General features: G+C 45.6%; 1 protein-coding gene across 5 annotated transcripts in view; it reads right to left on the bottom strand.

The window, feature by feature from the left end:
- The window catches only part of PAG1 (phosphoprotein membrane anchor with glycosphingolipid microdomains 1), a 200,006-nt gene extending 196,796 nt beyond the window's left edge, over window positions 1-3,210 (bottom strand). For 4 of the 5 annotated variants that reach the window (XR_009460692.1, XM_014606887.3, XM_019498596.2 and 1 more), the window contains exons 1-2: window positions 3,033-3,206; window positions 2,301-2,394 (exon numbers count right to left, since the gene is read on the bottom strand). The gene's annotated coding sequence lies outside the window, so the exon portion shown is untranslated. Of the gene's footprint in view, window positions 1-2,300; window positions 2,395-3,032 lie in introns of all 5 variants that reach the window. The other variant, XM_019498599.2, reaches the window with a different exon arrangement.
- Window positions 3,211-20,857: the final 17,647 nt, after the last annotated feature.

Raw genomic sequence — 20,857 nt, 5'->3', positions numbered from 1 at the left:
CCTCTGTAAAGTATACTTAATACCTACTGACCTTGCAGGGCTCTTGTGGGAATTAATGGGAGTATAAAGTTTTAATTGTCATCAAGTAAACCTCAGTACAACATCACTTTTGCTTTTCATTGCCTTCATAGCACTGTGGTTTGCTGCTACATAAAAATCAAATATTCAGACAGAAATCCTTTCCTTCCTACATAAATCCATCCACTGAATTACTTGATTAACAAGAGAGAAGGTCTGTAGAATTGTGGCAAATATCTTTAAGCAATTAAGGCCTTGAGATTCTATAATTGATAGTACTCAAGAGGACAGTTGTGTCCATATGGATCTCACTGAAGGACTCCATGCAAGCATGGTAGTATGGATGCAGGCTATCAGTTGTAGAATGTAAGACCTTATCATGGGCTGCCCTGGAGTACATTTGTTGGTTATTTGAAGGATCCATTGTTTCTACTACATAAGGTATTAAAGTATGCTTAAAAATGTATTTGGTCCATTGACCTTATCAATTTTCCCCCAGAGTTAGTAGTTACAAAACATACATCAAATGTACAACAAAATACATTTATTTGCCAGTCTCTCAGCAAAACTTTAAAACAATCCCAAAAATGTTACCCTGTTCCAGCCATGAAAGTCAACAGAACTTCACCATTAGCCTCCATGAGCCAAGGAACAGGTCTGTTAACTTCCTTGTAGGCCAATAAAACAAGCACAACCGTAGACAAAAAATGTGCTCATTAGCTACCTGCCACTACATAGCTGGCTTGGGGAGCCTGACTGCATTTTTGTGGATCCCATAAAACAGTGACTATGTTCAAAACACAAATTTGTTCTAGAGCATGGGGCATTTTCTTTTGAGATTTAGAATCCAGATGGTGTGGTCTATCAAATTAAAATCGTTTTAAATGGTAAATTAAGTTTACAGCTTAAATTATGGAACAGCATTTCTCTGGATTCAACATATAAACTGAAAACCACATTGGCATTAAGATGCCTTGCAATTAAGTTTATGAGGAGCTTTGGGTTTTGAAATGTATTAAAACACAATTTTACAAAAGGAAGTAGAAAACAAATGTAAACTAGTTAAGGGCCAGATCTAGCAACCTTTACTCAGGTAAGCAATGCCACTGACTTCAGGTCACCCTCTTATTTATGAGCAGGAGGTCCAAGTCCTTATTTCTTACTTTACAACGGGTCTTATATTATTATATTATATTATATTATTATTATTGTATTATATTAACTTAGCATTGTACTGAAATCCCCAAGTCCGTCACCAGAATTTAAGTGGAAGATTATTCCCTGTACTAATCCTGTAAGGTGCTAAGTATATTTCAGTCAATGTCAAACAGGAGCTGAAGCCACTCATCCCTTCAAGGAGATGCCAGGATTCTCAATAAGAGCTGGACCCCTGTTTAAACAAATGTCAGCTATGAATGAATGATTTTTACAGAAAAAGATGGAAGCTTCCCTAAATAAATGGTTTACCGACGTTCATAATTTGTTCAGTCACAAATATAATAAAACTTTCATTTATGAAAGTATTAGTGTTCAGTTCGCTTCAGATGTGCACATTTCACCTTAGGTTTGTTTTTTGAATTTTAAATGTAACGTACATAAGTTTGACAACATAGTACTTACATTTATTCACTGGATGCATGAAATGGTCTTTATTGCAATAACTTCACTAATAGTCACTTCTACAAACAGAATCTAACATGCTGAGAGGTTACAGGGTAATGTAAAAATTATCATAAAGCCATTAAAGTCAATGTGTACCATCTAAGAATTTCTTCCTGTGTTTCATAAAAAATAACCCTTATTTTGTTCTAAATCTAAATGAACAGAATATGATATTATAGATTAAACTAAACTGAAAGATGGATCCTGGGGGAAAAAAGGGGAGAGGGAATCTCTTTTACCAAAACTACATCTTTGCTGCTTTTTCTGCATTTGTTGCTTAATGACTCAGTGTTATTTCAAGTCCATTCCCTTCATAAATTTAATCAAGTCTTCAACACCACTGATGATCTATTACTCTTCTCAAAGCCAAACCTCCAGGGGACAGATCAGAAAGAAAGGTTAAAGAGCTCTATCATTCAAAGCCTTACAGCTCAGGCTCCTATAAATCACACTGTTTGTTTATTCAGATAATTGGGTACATTAGTGCATGTAACTTTCAAGTGGCAGATCTTTCTGGTATGACTCCCTGCTAAGCTTTCCACCGCCCCCTCCCCCATTAAGAAGAGCGTTCCAAGAGCCACTCAGCACATGTATGTGGCATGCAGAACCTGCGCACCTACCGCTTGTTGCATGGCTTGGGGAGACAGAGCAGCGCTCCCTTTCAAAGGGCTTCCAGGGCTAAAGAACAGATGCCGCTGCGAGACAAACGGGAATCTGCCAGAATGAAATAGGATTCGAGTTAAAATACAGTTAAGCTTTGGACTCGAAGCATAAAAGAGAATGGGAAGGCAAAGCCGGGAGAATGCCCGTAGTGCGGGTACCCGGGGAGGGGACACCGAGCCGAGCGCGCCCGGCCCTTTGCCAGGGACATGCCTGAACTGCCCGGGACTGCGCTGCACCTGTGACCTGCTCGCCGCGCCAAGCTGACGAGCACGGCTGCTTTTGCTAGCAGTGCTCTGCCCACCCACCCCAGCAGGTCCCAACCTTTTTTTTAGGCTGGAGGCGGCCTCTGGGGAAACGCCAGAGCTGGACTGCGGGTAAATAACAGAGCTGCCAAGACCTCAGAAACACCCCGGCGGGTCGGCCCGCCTTTGATGCTACAGAGCCCCGTGGGGGGCGGGGAGGTTTGAAGGCTCTCTTGAAAGGCGCTCGAGGCACCTGGCGGTCGCCGGCCCTTGGGACTCGCCTCAGCCTCCTCCGCCCGCGGGACCCCGCGCTGCCCTGAACCGAGCCAGCCGGCAGCACCTCGGGCTGGGCTCGGCTCGGCTCGGCACCCCCGGCGCCCGCGAGGACAGCCCCCCTCCCCGGCTGGGCTGAGTCCCCCGCAACTCGGGCAAGTGCCTGCAACTCACCCTGGGCGCCCCCCGCGCCGCGGCTGCTGATCCGGGCTGGGCTGGGCTGGGCTGCTCCGCGGCGGCGGCGGGGGGCGGCGGCACGGGGCTGCGGCACCCGCAGCTCAGCAGGCGGCGGAGCGCGGCCGGCCCCGGGCGGTGGCGCAGGACCCGCCCCGCCCCGCCCGCAGCCCGGCGGAGGAGGGCGGGCAGCAGCCGGCCCCGGCCCCGGCCCCGGCCCCGGCACAATGACAGCGGCGGCGGCGCGGAGGAGGAGGAGCGGGCGGCGAGGGCAGCGCAGGACGGCTCCGGCAATGCGCATGTCCCCTGGTCCCAGCGCCCAGCGGCGCGGCCGCGGCCGCGGCCAGGGGCAGGGCCCGGCGGTGCGTGGCTCCCGCGCCTCCCGCCGCGCCGGGGCAGGTCGTGGCGCGGGCAGCGGGGCCGGGACGTCCGACACACACCGCCCCACACCCCCGCGCCTGTCCTAGGTGCATATGTATGTGTCTGCGTGCACAAGTGCGGCTGTATGTCGTGTGTTTACACACGCACGTCCATGCGCCATAGCATCATAGAGAAGCAGGTCTGGGAGGGACCTCAGCGGTCACCTAGTCCAGTGCTTCTCAACCTTTTTTTTTGTACCAGGGCCGACTTGTAAACATTGATGGCCAGTGCCCCTCACTCCCAACCTGCTGCCCCCAAGCCCCAGCTCCCCCAGTGTGCGTGGGACATGGGGGCCCCAAGCAGGCTGGAGCGTTGCCAGAGTGCAAGGGAAATGCCATGGTTTCCCAGGTTTTTCTCCTTTAAAAAGACAATCCGTTTTTAAAGTGTGTTTGTGACCCTTTTGTAGAGTCTTACAACCCACGGGTTGAGAAACGCTGGTCTAGTCTCTGCTGAGACAGGATCATCCCTATCCAAACCATCCCATATGGAGCATCTACTAAATCCTGGGTAAAACTCCCATCAGCCCTGACACAGCACGGACTTAACACCCTAACTTGTCACAGGGGAACGGCAGTAGCCCTGATTCAGGGGTGTCATATTCACATGGCCCACAGAGGGCTTGTTCACAGGCTGGATCAGCCCATGGACCACACCTCCCCCCCCACATGCCAGATCCAGCCCTGGGTCCAGGACATGTGCTGCATGCGTCACTGGAGCCAGAGCAGCCAGGGTGGGTGGCACATGTGGCACAGGTCTGGGCCCTGTGCATGGGACTGGTGCAGCACCCACCACATGTGGCCTGAGGGTCTGCTCAGAGACCCAGCGGCAGCATGGGGGGCCACGTCTTTGACACTCCTGATATGTTATTGGGATGGAGGTAGGGATATGCATAGGGGCTCATTGTGTGTAAAGGCACACTATTCTTTCTCTAAAATAGTTATCCACACTCCATATACATAAATAGTAATATGTGTGTATGTGTGTGTACACACATATCAATATATGGTCTATATGTGTAGCTATCTTTCTATGTATAGTAGCTGTAGAAGGGTACCATATGGCCCATCTTGTGCTAAGCTGTTGAGTACTCCTATAAATATTTTACTATCCCAACCATTCTCAAGCTGTGGGTAAATCTCTAGTGACTTGCCATCAGTTGTCTGAGGGATGTGTGTGGGGGTGGGATAGTATAAACTCCTTCTAACCACTATCCTCATCTTCCAGAGTAGCAGATTTGTCCAATAAATAGGCCTCCCCTAAATCCAAAATTATGCTGCAAATCATTATAAAATGAACTGTGACCAATTAATTGGTCTCAAAAACAAGACTAATCAACACTTTCAAACTTAGTCTATCAATGAAAAAAATACCACTGCATGGTATAAGTGAGTATATGGATTCAGGATAGTTATCCATATCTATTCATGTTGGTGTCTGTGAGTGAGAAAAAAAATATTTTGCGATTAACAACATGTGAGGGCAGAGAAACTTTAAAGAACCCCCCCCCCCCCCCAAAACGATAACAGAGGCAGAAAAGGTTGCAAATAAAAATAGCTCACTTAGGTTTGGTTGAGGATTTTTTTTTAAGCTGCACAATGGCACAGTAAAATACCTTCCATCCCCCGAAAAGCATGCAATTATGCAAGGACTGGATTAAACATATGGTGAATTCAATTGAAAGACTTCTATTAATATCAGTAAATTTTAGACCTGCTCACATTCTCCATGATTTTAACCCAAATGTTACAAACATCACTCTCTAGCCTATGACTGAGCCTGATGCTGTAACTGATGCTTAAAGAACAAAGGAGTTATATACAAAGGAAAAGTTTACCAGATGTACTGGTATAGTTAAACCAGTAGAGAAGAAAACCCTGCTATGTATATGCTTATTTCAAGATGAGTGACTTTTTTTAATTAATTTGAAATCCTTTGCAAGCAATGTAAGGTAGCCCAGAAAAAGTCACCCTTAAGCCAGGATAAGAATGTGGACACATGACCCACTTACTAATGTAGTAAATTGACTTTATTATAATTGAAAAGGGAAGAGACATGAAGTGTAGCATAATAAATTACTTGAATCTAGGGTAAAGTTGCCCCTTGAAAAACATATTGTATACTTACAAATCTACTACATTTTACTACGGTGAATGCCATCACACATTCAACTTAACACTTTCTGGGCATGTGTACACATGCACTCTAATGCACATTAGCCTATTTTAATGTACATTAAAGTGGCACAAAAAGCTGCGTGCTTTCCCTAATGCGTAGTAAAGTAGGCTAATATGCCTTTTTCTAGTACCTCCTTTGTGAGCACTAAATTTAATGTGCATTACCAGAAGTCCATTAATGAATGTGTAGACCCACCCACTATGTGCTGTTAAAATACAAGCAGTTTAGTTATGTTTTAAGTGCCATTGAGATGTTGCAAAGTTGCTCACTTTCAGGCAAGGATTGTATTAACTTTAATAGGACACAGGGTTGGGATGATTTGCAACTGTTGCAAGTGAAGGTTTGACTACACCTCCTAGTCTGTCTCATCTTAGAGCAGGGGCAGGCAAAATATGGCCCGCGGGCCGCATCTGGCCCTCCAGGCAAGGCCATCTGACCCATGAAGCCCCTCTGTAAGCCCTCTATAAGCCCTGGCCCTTGCTTCCCCTCTGCAAGCCGGCATCCCCATGGAGGAGGTGCAGCTCTGGTTGCTAAGCAACCACCTCCCACCCCGGCCTGGCCTGACCTGCCCCAGCTCTGAGCTACGGGGTGCTTGAGACAAGAAGCCTCTGCCTGGCAGAGCTTGTGCCTGGTCACCCTGAGGCTGTTCCCAGCCTCCCAGCCTGCAAGTGTGGAAATTCAGATAAGGGCCCCACTGGGCCAGGGCCAGGGACTCCCGCTGGGGGAAAGGGGGCCAAGAGTGTGGGGAACTGCATGCTATGGGGCTGACTCTGCACACTGCTACCACATTCAACCGGCGACTGGGGCAGGAGAGTGGGAATTGTGGCTATGGGACTGGGCAGGGCTAGCCCCAGTAGCTGCCACCACACCCAGCTCCAGGGACTCGCATACTCCGGGGACTCTAGGACCCCCCACCTCAGACATGCACACACACGCGCACACACACACCTTCTCACCCTCCCACACTCCCCACCCCCTCCCTACCGTCAAACACACTCACACCCTCCCACAACCCCCACATACACTTCTACCCTGCCTCACTCCAACCACATACCTCACACCCACTGAAGGCTAAACTACCACAGATTGCCTTTCATTTCTGCAGGGTAAGATGGTGCTTGTGCAGTTACCACCAAGCAGATGGTACACAGTAAAGCCCCACCTTCCTTCCTTGCCTCACATGCCTATGTCCTAAGATATTCCAAAGGGAATGGATGGTTCCATTTCTGCCCCCAAGCTTTTTTGAAGTGAAATATTTCTGATACTTCATCTTCTAATACTATTTATCTATCAAACTAGAATGCTGTGCATCAGCATCTGCAAGTTTGTCTGCAATGCTGCATTAGCACATCTTGGGGAAGAGGAGGGTCGAGTGTGCCTCACCTGCAATGTATCCAACCAAATCTGTAGAAATACATCAGTGAGGCTATTCTGGGCTCATCCCCTTGAGAGAGGCCTGCAAACCAGATACAGTGTCTGAAATAGTCTAGAGACAAAAAGATCAGTAATACAGAGGCAAAGATAGCCAATGTGAAAGGCAAAGGCATAAGCAAAATAAAAACACTTAAAAATTTTGACTAGCAAGAATCAGTCACTTTGAGGCAGATTTCACTCTATACTGCCCAGACTATTTTCTCTTGTTAAGGCTATTACTGTAGTTCCAAGAGATCTCAGTTGCTGCTGGGCCTCTACAAGACATTGAGACATTGTACAGACACAAAATATGACAGGCTTCCTGCCCCAAAGACCCCACAATTTAACATGAAACAAGATGCAACAAACGAATGTAACAAATGCCAGAAACGATTTGGGATGGGGGAGGAATTATACATGAAAGAGTGAGAAAGCTATATGCACAACTTCATGGTTATAAATCATAGGTGGGAGTTTTAAAAATATAAATAACAGTTAGAAATCTATATTTTGTCCTCAGTAGTGCTCTGCTGAACTACAGTTTCTATTCAAGAACACAAGAAAATCTGAATTCATTAACCTGAATTAATGAGAAAGGCCTACAGAGCTTGATGTTGATGCTCGTAGTGTTTTGCATCAGCATAACCAACAGTGGCTAAAGCAGAGACTTAACCATTGCCTGAGGTCATGGGAGCACGGGGCTTGTCTCATGAATTACTCCTGATTCCAGTGTGAATGCTAGATTCTTTGCATTTGTGAAAATCAGGCTGCTTTTCTAAACATGGATTTAGAGACCTTACTTCAGGGACCTGACAAGTCAATCTGCAAATGCTGGCTGAATGGCTGAGTCCACACAGGGATGCGTGTGAGTAGATAGAGCTTCATTTGGTTGTAGTGCCTGAATACAGTCTTATGTTAAGTAGTAAGCTCTCAGTCCTGCTTCTCTTACCCATGTGGAGATACTAAGATGGGTTTGAGTTATGTGAGATGAGGGAAACTCTTGACAGTTTTCTTCTGACAGAGTTCCTGCATGGTGGAGGTGGGATGGGATTTTTCTACTGAAGATTTACATTAAACTAGGGACTTCCTGGAAAAGCATCACTTTCCCCCTGTTACAGAGATGGTTCTTTGCAAAGGCAGACACAACTGTAGGTTGCATTACTTTTTTCCTTAAGTGGAATTATTTGTATCCTTTTCTTCACCCCTTTTCTGCCTCAGGCCCCTGCTCCTGTACTTTAATATCGATATAGCATTTACTTCACAAATGTGGGGGAAATGGAGGAAGAGGGGTTCCAGTGCAGCTCTCTCTCTACGCCAGTGAATAACATATCCAGAAGGTACATTGTTGTTCTTCAGTTTTCACCCTAGCTTCCTTTAGAAATTAAAGGATGTTTAGGTGCTCAGCACCTCTGAAAAATTGGATCAGTAAGAAGATATATGAGTTTGTAGGAAAGACTTGGTTCCACTCAAGCTGAAAAACAAAAAGGAACTGCCAGTAGCAAGGTGATGGATTATATCAGTGGGGGCCAACGTTTAGGCAGGCATGCCACAAATTAGCCCCATGCCACCCCTGAGTGGCACTCTGATCCACTTCCTGTGCCTAATATGCTGCTTTGCTTTCTGCTGCTTGCCTTGGGCTGGGGTCCCTGTCTGATCTGCTGCTCTGCTTTCTGTTTCCTGCCTGATCATCTGCTGTGCTGCCTGTCGCCTCCATGACCTGCTGTGTGCCACATATAGAGGCTGTCTGTATGTTGGCCACAGCTGGATTAAATGATCTAACAGAACTCTCTTCAACCCCCCAAAAATCCGTGAAAACTGGATGACTATATCAAGTGCAATTCATTTCTGAAATCAATGACAAATTGCATTATGTTTGATGTGAGCAAAGTAATTCTGTTAAGGAGAAGCCTCCTAGCAGGGACAATTTTTTCTGAAACAATGATCACTAGTTCTGTGTCCTTGGTTAAACCTGCATCCTCATGGGTACCCCAGCTGAGTATTTTCATGACAAAATCATCTTGAAGAAACAGGCCTAAGTTTTCTGTGAGTGGGAAATTGATTAAACTGACAAGAGTAATTCTAATGTTTCTAGTGCTGGAGAAGTCAGTATCATAAAGGTTTAGCTTTGTTCAATGGTTACAAAGGAAAAAGGATAAAGTAGCTGCTGTGTCTGCCAAGTGGTGGTCAGATACTGAATCAGACTTAGCCAATTAGTGGAAGCTTCCCATCTGCTGACTGAGCTCAGGGAGCCTGGTTCCACTCTCCCTTTGTCAGTTTTAAACTGACATACTCCTGTGTCTTACTCCTGTGCCTTTGATGTAGTAATAGTTAACTCCTAAGTTACACAGAAGAGATAAGAATTCAGACTGAGGCCTGGTTGTTGTGGACATGTCCTGCACTTTACTGAAAACAAATCTCTAGCCAGAAATCCTATAGTTCTTAAATTGCAGATTTTAAGGTTTATCAATTTTAGTGACATATTCCAGCAATTTATTTTTAGATGAAGAAAGCAGAGGTAAGTGATAGCATTTTACCTGACAGTGCTTTAGAACTGCTATTCAGGAGCAATCGATTGCTCCTTACATCTTCATCCTGTTATTGGCAAAGATTTATGTTTGCTACTTTATTTATTTTTAGGTTTGGGAACAGCCTGATTGAGACAGTAGTAGATATTTTCACCGTTAGACAGATCTCCATATTTCAATATTGTAGCATCTTGGCTATTGGCAGACATGCAGGCCCCGGCTCTAACTCATGGGCTTTACATAAAGCACCATGAAATAGAGTTCCCCCCCGACTCAACAGACATTTGCCTGTTGAGTTGGGGGGGGGGGGGAGGGAGAGTGCAGGGGGGATTAAGCCTGCTTACAGCTGAGGAGTCTCCTAGCCCTGCCCCTCCCAGCCTCTGTGGCTATCTGCAGGAAGGAAGTGGGGAGGGGAGGGGAGCTGCTGGCTGGGGTTTGCCTGGCCTGAGCTGGGCGTGGCTGAGCTGCATCAGCCTAGTTATGATTACATCACAAATTAACCCTGGGGAACACAGGTTCCCTAAGGTGCTCCAGAGTAGAGCACATTCATCTGATCCCTCATTTGACAAGGTTAATTTGTTGTGTGATTGGCCACTTTAAAAGCACATGTATCATGGTATGGCTATAGAGTGCCAGGGGGCTGACCGTATGACAAACGTAACGTCTGTCTGCGCCCATTGATAAACAACTTGAAGAGTTTTACAGTGTTAAATGACCACACTACAATAAAGATGGTTGAGAATAAGATTAAAAAAAGCCAAGTGAACATACACAATGGATTTAACTGATAAAAAATATTTTAGCGCAAGAAATTATGTTGAAATCATCACATCACTTTCCAGAAATCTGTGTAGAAATTATTTTTTGAAGAAATGGATTTCTCAGTATGGGAAACAATGAACAATCCACATGAATGGTAAAATGTATTCTTAATAGATTTTGCTTTGCTTAAGTAGGGTAAGCAAAATACTTCAGACTGGAACTGTTTGAATCTCTATCAGCCAAAGTAAAACTGCCATTCAAGGATATAGGGAAATTACTTCATTGTCTAGAAGAAACAACATAATAATTTAATTTGATCATACCCAATGTGACTCTATTAGAATGACAGAGTAGATTATTGTATTTGTTACAAACAACAAGTTTGAATCCAGAAATTACTTAGTCCGTCTGTGCTCCCTAGCTCACATCTATCAAAAATGCAATGATGGCACGATTTCAGTTTCCATGACACAGAAAAGAGCAAGACATGTTGCTGGATTCGGTGAACTGGTACTTTTTTGAAAGGAGGATATTCCTTGTTATTAAATGTGAATTGAGACACTATTGTTTAGGTAGGAGAGAAGCTGAAAAAAATCATTAAAGGTAAAACAAATTACTCTATGAGCCCTTTAAAAATGTCTAGCCAGAACAAGGGCAGGCATTTGGAAAGAAATCAAAATCTGCTTGAGGAACACATTAAAAATAGATCTTTTGAATTAACTAATGCACATTTCAATTAATAGCCCACCTGCCAAGTATAATAAACCTGAACAGATTGTGGCCATTAATGTTCAAAGGTAGCTTTCTGCCAAAACAGAAAGGAAACCCATATCTCATCTCTCAGCAGAGTGCACTACCATAGGGTATTCTGGGATAGGTTTCTCTTAGGCCAGGTACAGTCATTACACTTTTACTGGTACAAATGATTACAATTACAAAACAGAAGTTTGGTGCACATAGACTGGTTTAAACATGTATGCCTTGTGCCTCCCGAGGCTGGGGGGGCACGGTGACCGCTCGCAGGCAGCAGTGGTGGAAGCAGGGACATGGTGGCAGCAAGCGAGGAGATCCCACAGGCGGCCACACTGACATCGGTGGTGAGGGTGGGCTGAGCGGGGACTGCCCACAGGCGGCCGCAGCAGTGTCAGCGGTGAGGGGGTGGCGAGCAGCAACTGCCTGCAGGTGCTTCCAGCACTGTCGACGGCAGCCAGTCTCAGGGGGTACACCACCAATCTCAGGGGGTGCACATGCACCCATATGCACCCCCTACGCATTGCCAATGGATTTAAAAATGGCTACGCATTGCCAATGGATTTAAAAATGGTGGAACCTGGTCTAAGATAGACCTGGATCGCTGTGCACTGAAACTTAATCGATTTAAGTTAAACCAGTACACCAAACTGTTGTACTAGATCCTCTATCTATTTATGTTAGGTTGCTGTTTACCGACATTCCAGGCTCCTTTGTAGCCCCCCACAGTTCCAGCTCTGCAGGGTGGCTTGTTAGCGCTCAGCCCACACTCAGCTGCTCCAGTCAAGCACCCAGTGGGCCCCACCCCAGAGCTCTCACAGAGCTGAGTCAGCAAAGCCCTTCTCCCCAGCCCCACCTTCTGCTTCTGGCCAGCTGTCAGCCACAGGCAGGCAGCATGGGTGGAGGTGGAGGGGGGAGGTAAGGGAGGCATCTGTTTCCCCTGCATGGGCCCTGGCACCTAGGCACCTGCATCCCTGGACTGTGCCCCTGCACCCTATCACGAGACACCCAATAATGTACACGCACACCTGACACGGAGCCCAAGAGAATCCCCATGATTGGGTGCAGCCCAATGGACCACACCCTTGGCTCCTGCACATCTGCCCAGGGACCTCCCTGGCCCTGTGAAATTATGGCACAAACTATCTGTAAAATATTCTCTACTGTTAATTTAACTGTGTTAATGCCTAAGTTTTTGTCTACAGCACATGATGTTCAGTAGTGCAGTAAAATGAATGGAAAATTATTTATAATATATTTATTCTAACACTTGCATTCGTTTCTGTGTTGTGTGACGTGTTTATACATTAGAAAGTAGGAAGTGATACGTATTCATCTGAGTGTTTGCGGACAAACTGAATTTACATTTTATTGGCAGAATGCCTCAAAACATAGTCTGTTACTACTGGGAGGAAGGATGTTTGTAGTGTGACCCCAGCAGCCCGGCTGGTGGTGGCAGGGAGGGAGGTGCTCCACAGAAAGAAGGATTGGTCCCCTTGGAGCTGTGGCATGAGTGGCAGCTGGCAGCAGGATGTGCCTGGCAGCCTGGGAGGCTCACACCGGGCAGTAGGAAAAGGGGGGCTCTTCTGAGGGAAAGGGAGGGCCCCTTGGGGCTCTGGCATGAGTGGCAGAAGGCAGGAAGGCCCCCTTTCCTCATTGCCCAGTGTGAGTCTCCTGGGCTGCTGGGCACATCTTGCTGCCAGCTGCCGCTTGTGCCAGAGCTCAAAGGGGCCTGATCCTTCCTTCTGTAGAGTATCCCCCTTGCCTCCATTGGCTGGGCTGCCTGGCATGCTATGGTGGCCTATGCTGGGGCTCTCCTGGAAACTTAGCGCTTGGCACAGGGGAGGGTTCACAGTAATGTGTTTGGGGTGTACTTGCCCATGCCTGGCAGCCAATCAGGGTGGCCCAGGCACTTGGCTGCACTTGGCAGTCTCAGGCAGCCCAGGGAGCCCACAGGACATGCTGAGAGGCAAGCGAGAGTGTCCCCAACTTTCTGCCCTTGGCCAATGCAGGCAGCCTACATGCTCCCCTCCACCTGCATAAAAGGGTGAACATGTGTTCTGTTCACTCCTGATCTAATGTACACCAATTACAGAAACCTGCATAAGCTAGACTGATTTCTCCTTGGGCTTTTTGAATGTTTGTACTTGAACATCTGTACTGTAAATAACTATTCACTGGTACTGGGAACCCAGGTTTCCCTCCTTTTACAGGGTTGATGTAACTGCTGGGCTATAACCACTCTGAATGGCCAGAGAGAAGTGTGAGAGAGAGCAATTTCAACAAGAGATGGAGAAAGCCTAAGCCTGGCATTTCAGACAGATAAGCAGTATTAATCCCCTTAGAGAAAAGAATTGAACCCAGTATCCCATACTCCAGATGAGGTGAATGACCTAGGGTCACTTTTACATGTGCCCTGGGATGTGGCGTCAGGTGCTTTAATTAGAGAGCCATGGTAATTAAAAGCACCCGCATATCACATGTATCAGCGTCCCTGTGCATCCCTGCACTGCAGTGGGGTTGAACTAAAGTTCAAACCTATTATATTTCAAAGTGCCCCACTGCCATTTTTTTCAGCACAGGGATTCACAGGGATGCTGATACACGTGACATGGAAGGCTGCCAGAGCACGTCAATTTCTGTACTCCAAAAGACTCGATTAATCAAGTCTGCTCCGACACACTGGATTTCCAGTGGGGGTGGGCTTCTCTTGGCTGAGTTTTGTGGGCTCTGAGAATGCTGACCAGACTGGATGTCACTATATATAAAGCTAGCGTGAAGATCAATAAAGGAAAGCTAATTATGTGTGTTAGCAAATTAAAAGATTACAAATAGCACAAAGTCATAATAAAGCAAAGGAATGTCCAATCTGTACGTCCTGGGAGGACCTAGGAGACTTCACTAGTGAAAACTTAGGTATCTTGGACTCTGATACATCCCAAATTAGGCCTTCACTAAACAGAAGCTTTGGTGAGCCAAAAATAGTTGGGTAGCTAAGAAAAAATGTATAGGTTCCTCTTACAAGACAGGGCCTGTATCCTAGAAAATGATGCCTCTATAAGGACTTAGCATGATGGATAGCACACTAAGGTTAAAAGCGATTCTTGGATATGCAGGGAAATACTGAGTAACAGCAAGCAAGAAATATGTGTTCTATGTACAATAATGAGAGAACCATTAATTGAATACTGTATCCAGTTCTGGTTCCATACTTCAAAAGAAGATATTGAAAAACTGGCAAGGATTTAGAAAAGAACTACAAAAGTGAGTAGAGTGCTGAAATATGTGCCCATTTAGCGAGAAATTTAAGATGAGATGTCTTTTTAAAATGCTATAGCCCAGTCACAAAATATACAGAGTTACTGGGTGAAGTGCCATGGCCTGTGTTACAGAAGAGTTTAGGCTAGTTGATAGTAATGGTACATTCTGGCCTTAAAACCTTTATGAATCTATGAGAAAACACCATTGAATGATATGTGATTAGTCTCACAGAGGGGTTGAATTTGTACATAAGTCAATAATGGAAAGCTAATCAAAGAGGGTTAGCACAACAAAAGTTCACAAAGAACATAACACATAATAAAGTTAGGTTATAGTGATACTGAATGGTGTTAGAAAGAAACATGCTTCAGGGAATAACTACTTTCTTTCAGGGACAGTCCTTCAAATAGTATTTTATTTCATTTATTGCTGGTACGCTCTAATTAAGACCTTTTTATATTCCTTATTTATACATATCCACAATTATACTGTACCTAATCTGTGATCACCTAAGAATACATTATTGCCACCCTATGACACACTATAGCTGCCAAGAATTTTATGATAAAAGCAGAGATAGGATCCAAAAGCAAAGGCCATTTCACCTAAGGGAAATTGTTGCTGTAGTAATGCCCAGGAGAGAGAGTTGAACGATTCTAATTTCACACAGTCAAGGGTGGCAGTTCTCATACCCAATAACTTCTTACTCTTACAAAATCCTGTTGGGATTTCACCGCTAATGTCTGAATGGGCCTGGTTAATTGGCAAGTGCCAAGTGTACATTCATCAATTAAATGAGAGTCATTACAACACTGTCTCACCCATTGTCACAAAAGCAAAGGTTCCTTTCAACTATAATAAATTAAATTGGCTCAAATGCAACTACAGACAGATTGGCTTTATAGTCAGAGGAATTACTTTGATTGACACCTGTCTGGCTGAATGGAGTAGTTGCTAGGATGACTATCACCCAGCAATGGGGTTTTACATATCCAATCACATAGTCAATTGTTGGAAATAGGGCTTGAGAGAAGCAGCAGTCAGTTAAGCAAAATGACTGGCTCTAGGGTTTTCTATGGAGCTCTTTGACGGAACCCTGAAAGTAGGGCTAAATATGAGCCTCTGTTTTGCTGCTGCTACCCTTCTACCCATGTGTATTCAAAGTAATTAAATGAAATGTAGTTGTATTTGTGTATAATAAACAGTTGTGTAGAAGAAAATGTACTAAATTTGGGTCCATTCATTCCAGGAACTTGGATCCATGCAGTATTTCCTGAGAATAATAATCCAACAATACAAACACCTGAAACTTCTTTATCTCTGAGAAGCTGAGTAATCTATAATATCTGCCAAGTGTGTTTTTAAAAGTCCTTTAATAATAATTAAACAGCTTTTGGTGGTAACAGCTTTATGCTTTTTCATTTCAATTTCCTCCAGACAGAAGAAAATACATTATGCTTTTGACTGCTCTCATTGGACCACTATAATATTCAAACTGCTGCATCCTCTGTTCATGAATCTGTATAACCGCACCAGATTCCTACACAATATCAGGAAACCTTCTTATTACAAGCTTCATCTCACAAATATACAGGGTTATATTTTATTTTCTGATATTTGGTTGTGAAGTAAGAAAATATCCCATAACCTTTAGTGCCCTCTCCAAAATAACTAAACTTAATAGGCCTGCTCTGCAGCTGATGTAAATCATTGTTGCTCCATTTAAGCCACTGAAATTTCCAGCTGTTAATTACTAAGAGTCTACAACATGAGTTTTTAAAGAAGCGATTGAAAGAAGCTGAACAGAATTTCTATCTTCTGTTTGAGGGCTTTTTTTAAATAGGCGGGTGCTTCATAAATGTATTTTAAGTCTGAATTATATAGCAGCAACTACTTTAAAGACTGTAAGCAAGCAGCAATTACTGCTATACAAATACTTGGAACTGAGAATAAATAGTGAGGGAATTGGATGTGTATATTTATATGTAGATCAATATCCTAACCTTATTAGAAATGCTTGATATTCAAAGTCACTCTTGTGAGCATGTAAGCAAAAGTATTTAGAATTCTAATTTAAAAAAGAGATAACTGGAGAGGACGCCATCAATAATCACATAATATAAATGTAATTGTTTCTCAGGTAAATTGTCTATTTATCTTTCTATTTGCTCCCACTTAGGTGCTATGTTCAATAATCCTTCTGGTTTCTTGCAATTTTTTTTTTGTCAGGTGTTCAATAAGTGCGTGACCATGTTCTCATTTAAGTCAGCAGAAAAACTACCAATGCCTTCAATGGTACAAGATCAGGCCTTTAACTGCCAATTTTTGTATTGCAAAACAAAGTCTCTCTCTCAGATATTACATGCTAATCAACCTCGTTTTTTCTTTCATTTTGCTGCTTGTGCTCTAAATAAAGCTGCCTTTGATTTACTTTAATATATTAAAAGTTTTGTTTTTGGACCACCCCTCATTAAATACCTCATTTTTGGAGAATCCATAAGGATAATATTAAAAAGCGGGTGCAGAGGAAGAAGGAATTTGCAGCATTTTTTCCAGTCTCAGTCATCAATATTCCTGCTCTAGATTTAACATTTTTAATGGGGATGGATGCATTACATCCAAGGATGCTGAGGGAGTTGGCTGATGTGATTGCAGAGCTGTTGGCCATCATCTTTGAGAACTCATAGTGATTAGGAGAGGTCCCAGATGATTGGAAAAGGGCAAATATAGTGCCCATGTTTAAGAAAGGGACAAAGGAGGGTCTAGAGAACTACAGACCAGTCAGCCTCACCTCAGTTGCTGGAAAAATCATGGAGCAGATCCTCAAGGAATCCATTTCTAAGCGCTTGGAGGAGAAGAAGGTGATTAGGAACAGTCAGCATGGATTCACCAAAGGCAAGTCATGCCTGACAAACCTGACTGCCTTATATGATGAGTTGCCTGGCTCTGGGGATGTGGGGAGACCAGTGGCTGTGGTGTACCTTGATTATAGCAAGGCTTTTGATATGATCTCCCACAACATTCTCACAGGCAAGCTTCCTTTCTAATTCCTAAACTTCCTTAAGTAGAGACCGGATGAATGGATGTATGGGCTGGTGGATAGAAAACTGACTGGATCATTGGCCTCTGAGGGTAGTAATCAATGGCTCAAGGTCTAATTGGTATCTGGTATCAAGTGGAGTGTCCAAGGGGCCATTTTTTTTCAATATCTGGTCCTGGGGCCAGTTTTGTTCAATATCTTCATCAGCGACCTGGAAAATGGCATTGAGTGCACCCTCAGCAAGTTTGCAGATGACACTAAGATGGGGTAAGTAATAGATGGAGAGTAGGGCTAGGGCTAGAATTCAGAGTGACCTAGACAAATTGGAGGATCGGGCCAAAAGAAATCTCATGAGATTCAACAAGGACAAGAAACGCCAAGTCCTCATCATTGGAGACTCCATCCTGAGGGGAATGGAGGGTCCCATCTGCCAACCCGACCCCATGGCGGGCTTTAAACTAGGCTCGTTGAGGGGAGGGGAAGATGAGGGCGGGGGAAGCTGTGGACCACCAAACCATGTGGCACCCACAAGGACAGCCCAGCCTGAAGAAAGAGAGCATTGGGAACCTGAAAGCCATGGGGAGGCCAGCACTACGGCACAGGTAAGAAACGAGAAGGTAAGAAACAAAGGGCCCCTTGGGACTCGGAGCGGGGGGGCAGCAAAGGCACCAGTCTCAGGGCTCAAGTGCCTATATACTAATGCTAGGAGCATGGGGAACAAGCAGGATGAACTAGCGCTCCTGCTTGCACTAAACACCTATGACTTAGCGGGGCTAACAGAAACCTGGTGGGATTCATCCCACGACTGGGCAGTACATATTGAGGGCTATAGATTGTACAGAAAGGACAGGGTGGGGAAGAAAGGGGGAGGGGTTGCGCTCTATGTCAATGAGCAATATACATCAACCCTCATCAAGACAGAATCCAAGGATGAGGAAGTAAAAGGATTGTGGGTTAGGCTACATGGGGGGCAAGGAGAAAGGGATTTGGTGGTAGGGGTCTGCTACAGACCCCCACATCAAGGGGAAGAAAGAGATTCGGGGCTCCTGAGGCAACTCTCGGAGACCATAAAAGCTAAAGAGACGGTAGTCATGGGGGACCTAAACTACCCGGACATCTGCTGGGGGTCACAGACAGCAAAGTCCCACCGCTCACGCAGGTTTCTAACCTGTGTACAGGACCTCCATCTGACACAGGAGGTACACGGTCCCACTAGGGGGAATGCCATACTGGATCTGGTATTGGCAACGGGGGATGACATGGTAGGGGACCTCCAGATCGGTAGCCATCTGGGGGACAGTGATCACCTAATAATAGAATTCACCATAAGACGGCGAGTGGGTAAGGTAACTAGTAGGGTGAAAGTGCTAGACTTTAGGAAAGCTGATCTCAATGAACTCAGGTGATTAGTCAAGGACTCAGTGCAGAGTAGGAGTTTTGAAGGGATGGGAGCCCAAGAAGGGTAGCTGTGCCTTAAAGAAACGATCCTTCAGGCACAAAGCAAGACGATCCCCGAGCGAGGCAAAAGAGGGAAAGGGGCCAGGAGGCTTCCCTGGCTGACCACAGAAATCCAGGGCAGCCTAAGGGCCAAAAGGGGAGCACATAAAAAGTGGAAACAGGGAGAGATCACCAAAGACGAATATACCTCCTCTGCTCGTGCTTGTTGGGAGGCAGTTAGACGGGCCAAAGCTACCATGGAGCTGAGGATGGCAACCCAAGTAAAAGACAACAAGAAATTGTTTTTTAGATATATAGGGAGTAAAAGGAAGACCCAGGGAGGAATAGGACCCCTGCTAAATGGGAAGAAACAATTGGTGATGGACAGAGGGGACAAGGCTGAACTCCTCAACGAGTTCTTTGCCTCAGTGTTCCTAAGCGAGGGGCACAACAAGTCTCTCACTGGGGTTGTAGAGAGGCAGCAGCAAGGCGCCAGACTTCCATGCGTAGAGCCTGAGATGGTGCAGAGTCACTTGGAAGAACTGGGTGCCTTTAAGTCGGCAGGCCCGGATGAGCTCCATCCGAGGGTGCTGAAGGCACTGGCCGACGTCATTGCAGAGCCACTGGCGGGAATATTTGAAAGCTCGTGGCGCACGGGCCAAGTCCTGGAGGACTGGAAAAAGGCCAACGTGGTCCCCATTTTCAAAAAGAGGAGGAAGGAGGACCCGGGCAACTATAGGCCAGTCAGTCTCACCTCCATCCTTGGTGAAGTCTTTGAAAAAATTATCAAGGCTCACATTTGTGAGAGCCCGGCAGGACAAATTATGCTGAGGGGAAACCAGCACAGGTTCGTGGCAGGCAGATCGTGCCTGACCAATCTAGTCTCTTTTTATGACCAGGTTACAAAACGCTTGGACACAGGAGGAGGGGTGGATGTTGTATACTTAGACTTCAGTAAGGCCTTCGATACGGTATCCCACCCCATACTGGTGAACAAGTTAAGAGGCTGTGACTTGGATGACTACACAGTCCGGTGGGTGGCGAATTGGCTGGAGGGTCACACCCAGGGAGTTGTGGTAGATGGGTCGGTCTCGACCTGGAAGGGTGTGGGCAGTGGGGTCCCGCAGGGCTTGGTCCTTGGACTGATACTCTTTAATGTCTTCATCAGTGACTTGGACGAGGGAGTGAAATGTACTCTGTCCAAGTTTGCAGATGACACAAAGCTATGGGGAGATGTGGACACGCTGGAGGGCAGGGAACAGCTGCAAGCAGACCTGGACAGGTTGGACAAGTGGGCAGAAAACAACAGGATGCAGTTCAACAAGGAGAAATGCAAAGTGCTGCACCTAGGGAGGAAAAATGTCCAGCACACCTACTGCCTAGGAAATGACCTGCTGGGTGGCACGGAAGTGGAAAGGAATCTTGGAGACCTACTGGACTCCAAGATGAACATGAATCGGCAGTGTGACGAAGCCATCAGAAAAGCCAATGGCACTTTATCATGCATCAGCAGATGCATGACGAATAGGTCCAAGGAGGTGATACTTCCCCTCTATCGGGCGCTGGTCAGACCGCAGTTGGAGTACTGTGTGCAATTCTGGGCGCCACACTTCAAGAAGGATGCGGATAACCTGGAGAGGGTCCAGAGAAGGGCAACTCGTATGGTTAAGGGCCTACAGACCAAGCCCTACGAGGAGAGACTAGAGAAACTGGACCTTTTCAGCCTCCGCAAGAGAAGGTTGAGAGGTGACCTTGTGGCTGCCTATAAGTTCATCACGGGGGCACAGAAGGGAATTGGTGAGTATTTATTCACCAAGGTGCCCCCGGGGGTTACAAGGAATATATAATGGCCACAAGCTAGCAGAGAGCAGATTTAGACTGGACATTAGGAAGAACTTCTTCACAGAGTGGCCAAGGTCTGGAACGGGCTCCCAAGGGAGGTGGTGCTCTCCCCTACCCTGGGGGTCTTCAAGAGGAGGTTAGATGAGTATCTAGCTGGGGTCATCTAGACCCAGCACTCTTTCCTGCTTATGCAGGGAGTC

The sequence above is a fragment of the Alligator mississippiensis genome, chromosome 3, assembly GCF_030867095.1.
Source record: "Alligator mississippiensis isolate rAllMis1 chromosome 3, rAllMis1, whole genome shotgun sequence".
In the NCBI taxonomy this organism is placed as follows: Eukaryota; Metazoa; Chordata; order Crocodylia; family Alligatoridae; genus Alligator; species Alligator mississippiensis.
Note: the sequence above shows the minus strand (reverse complement) of the source record. Positions and strands in the feature narration are given on the sequence as shown.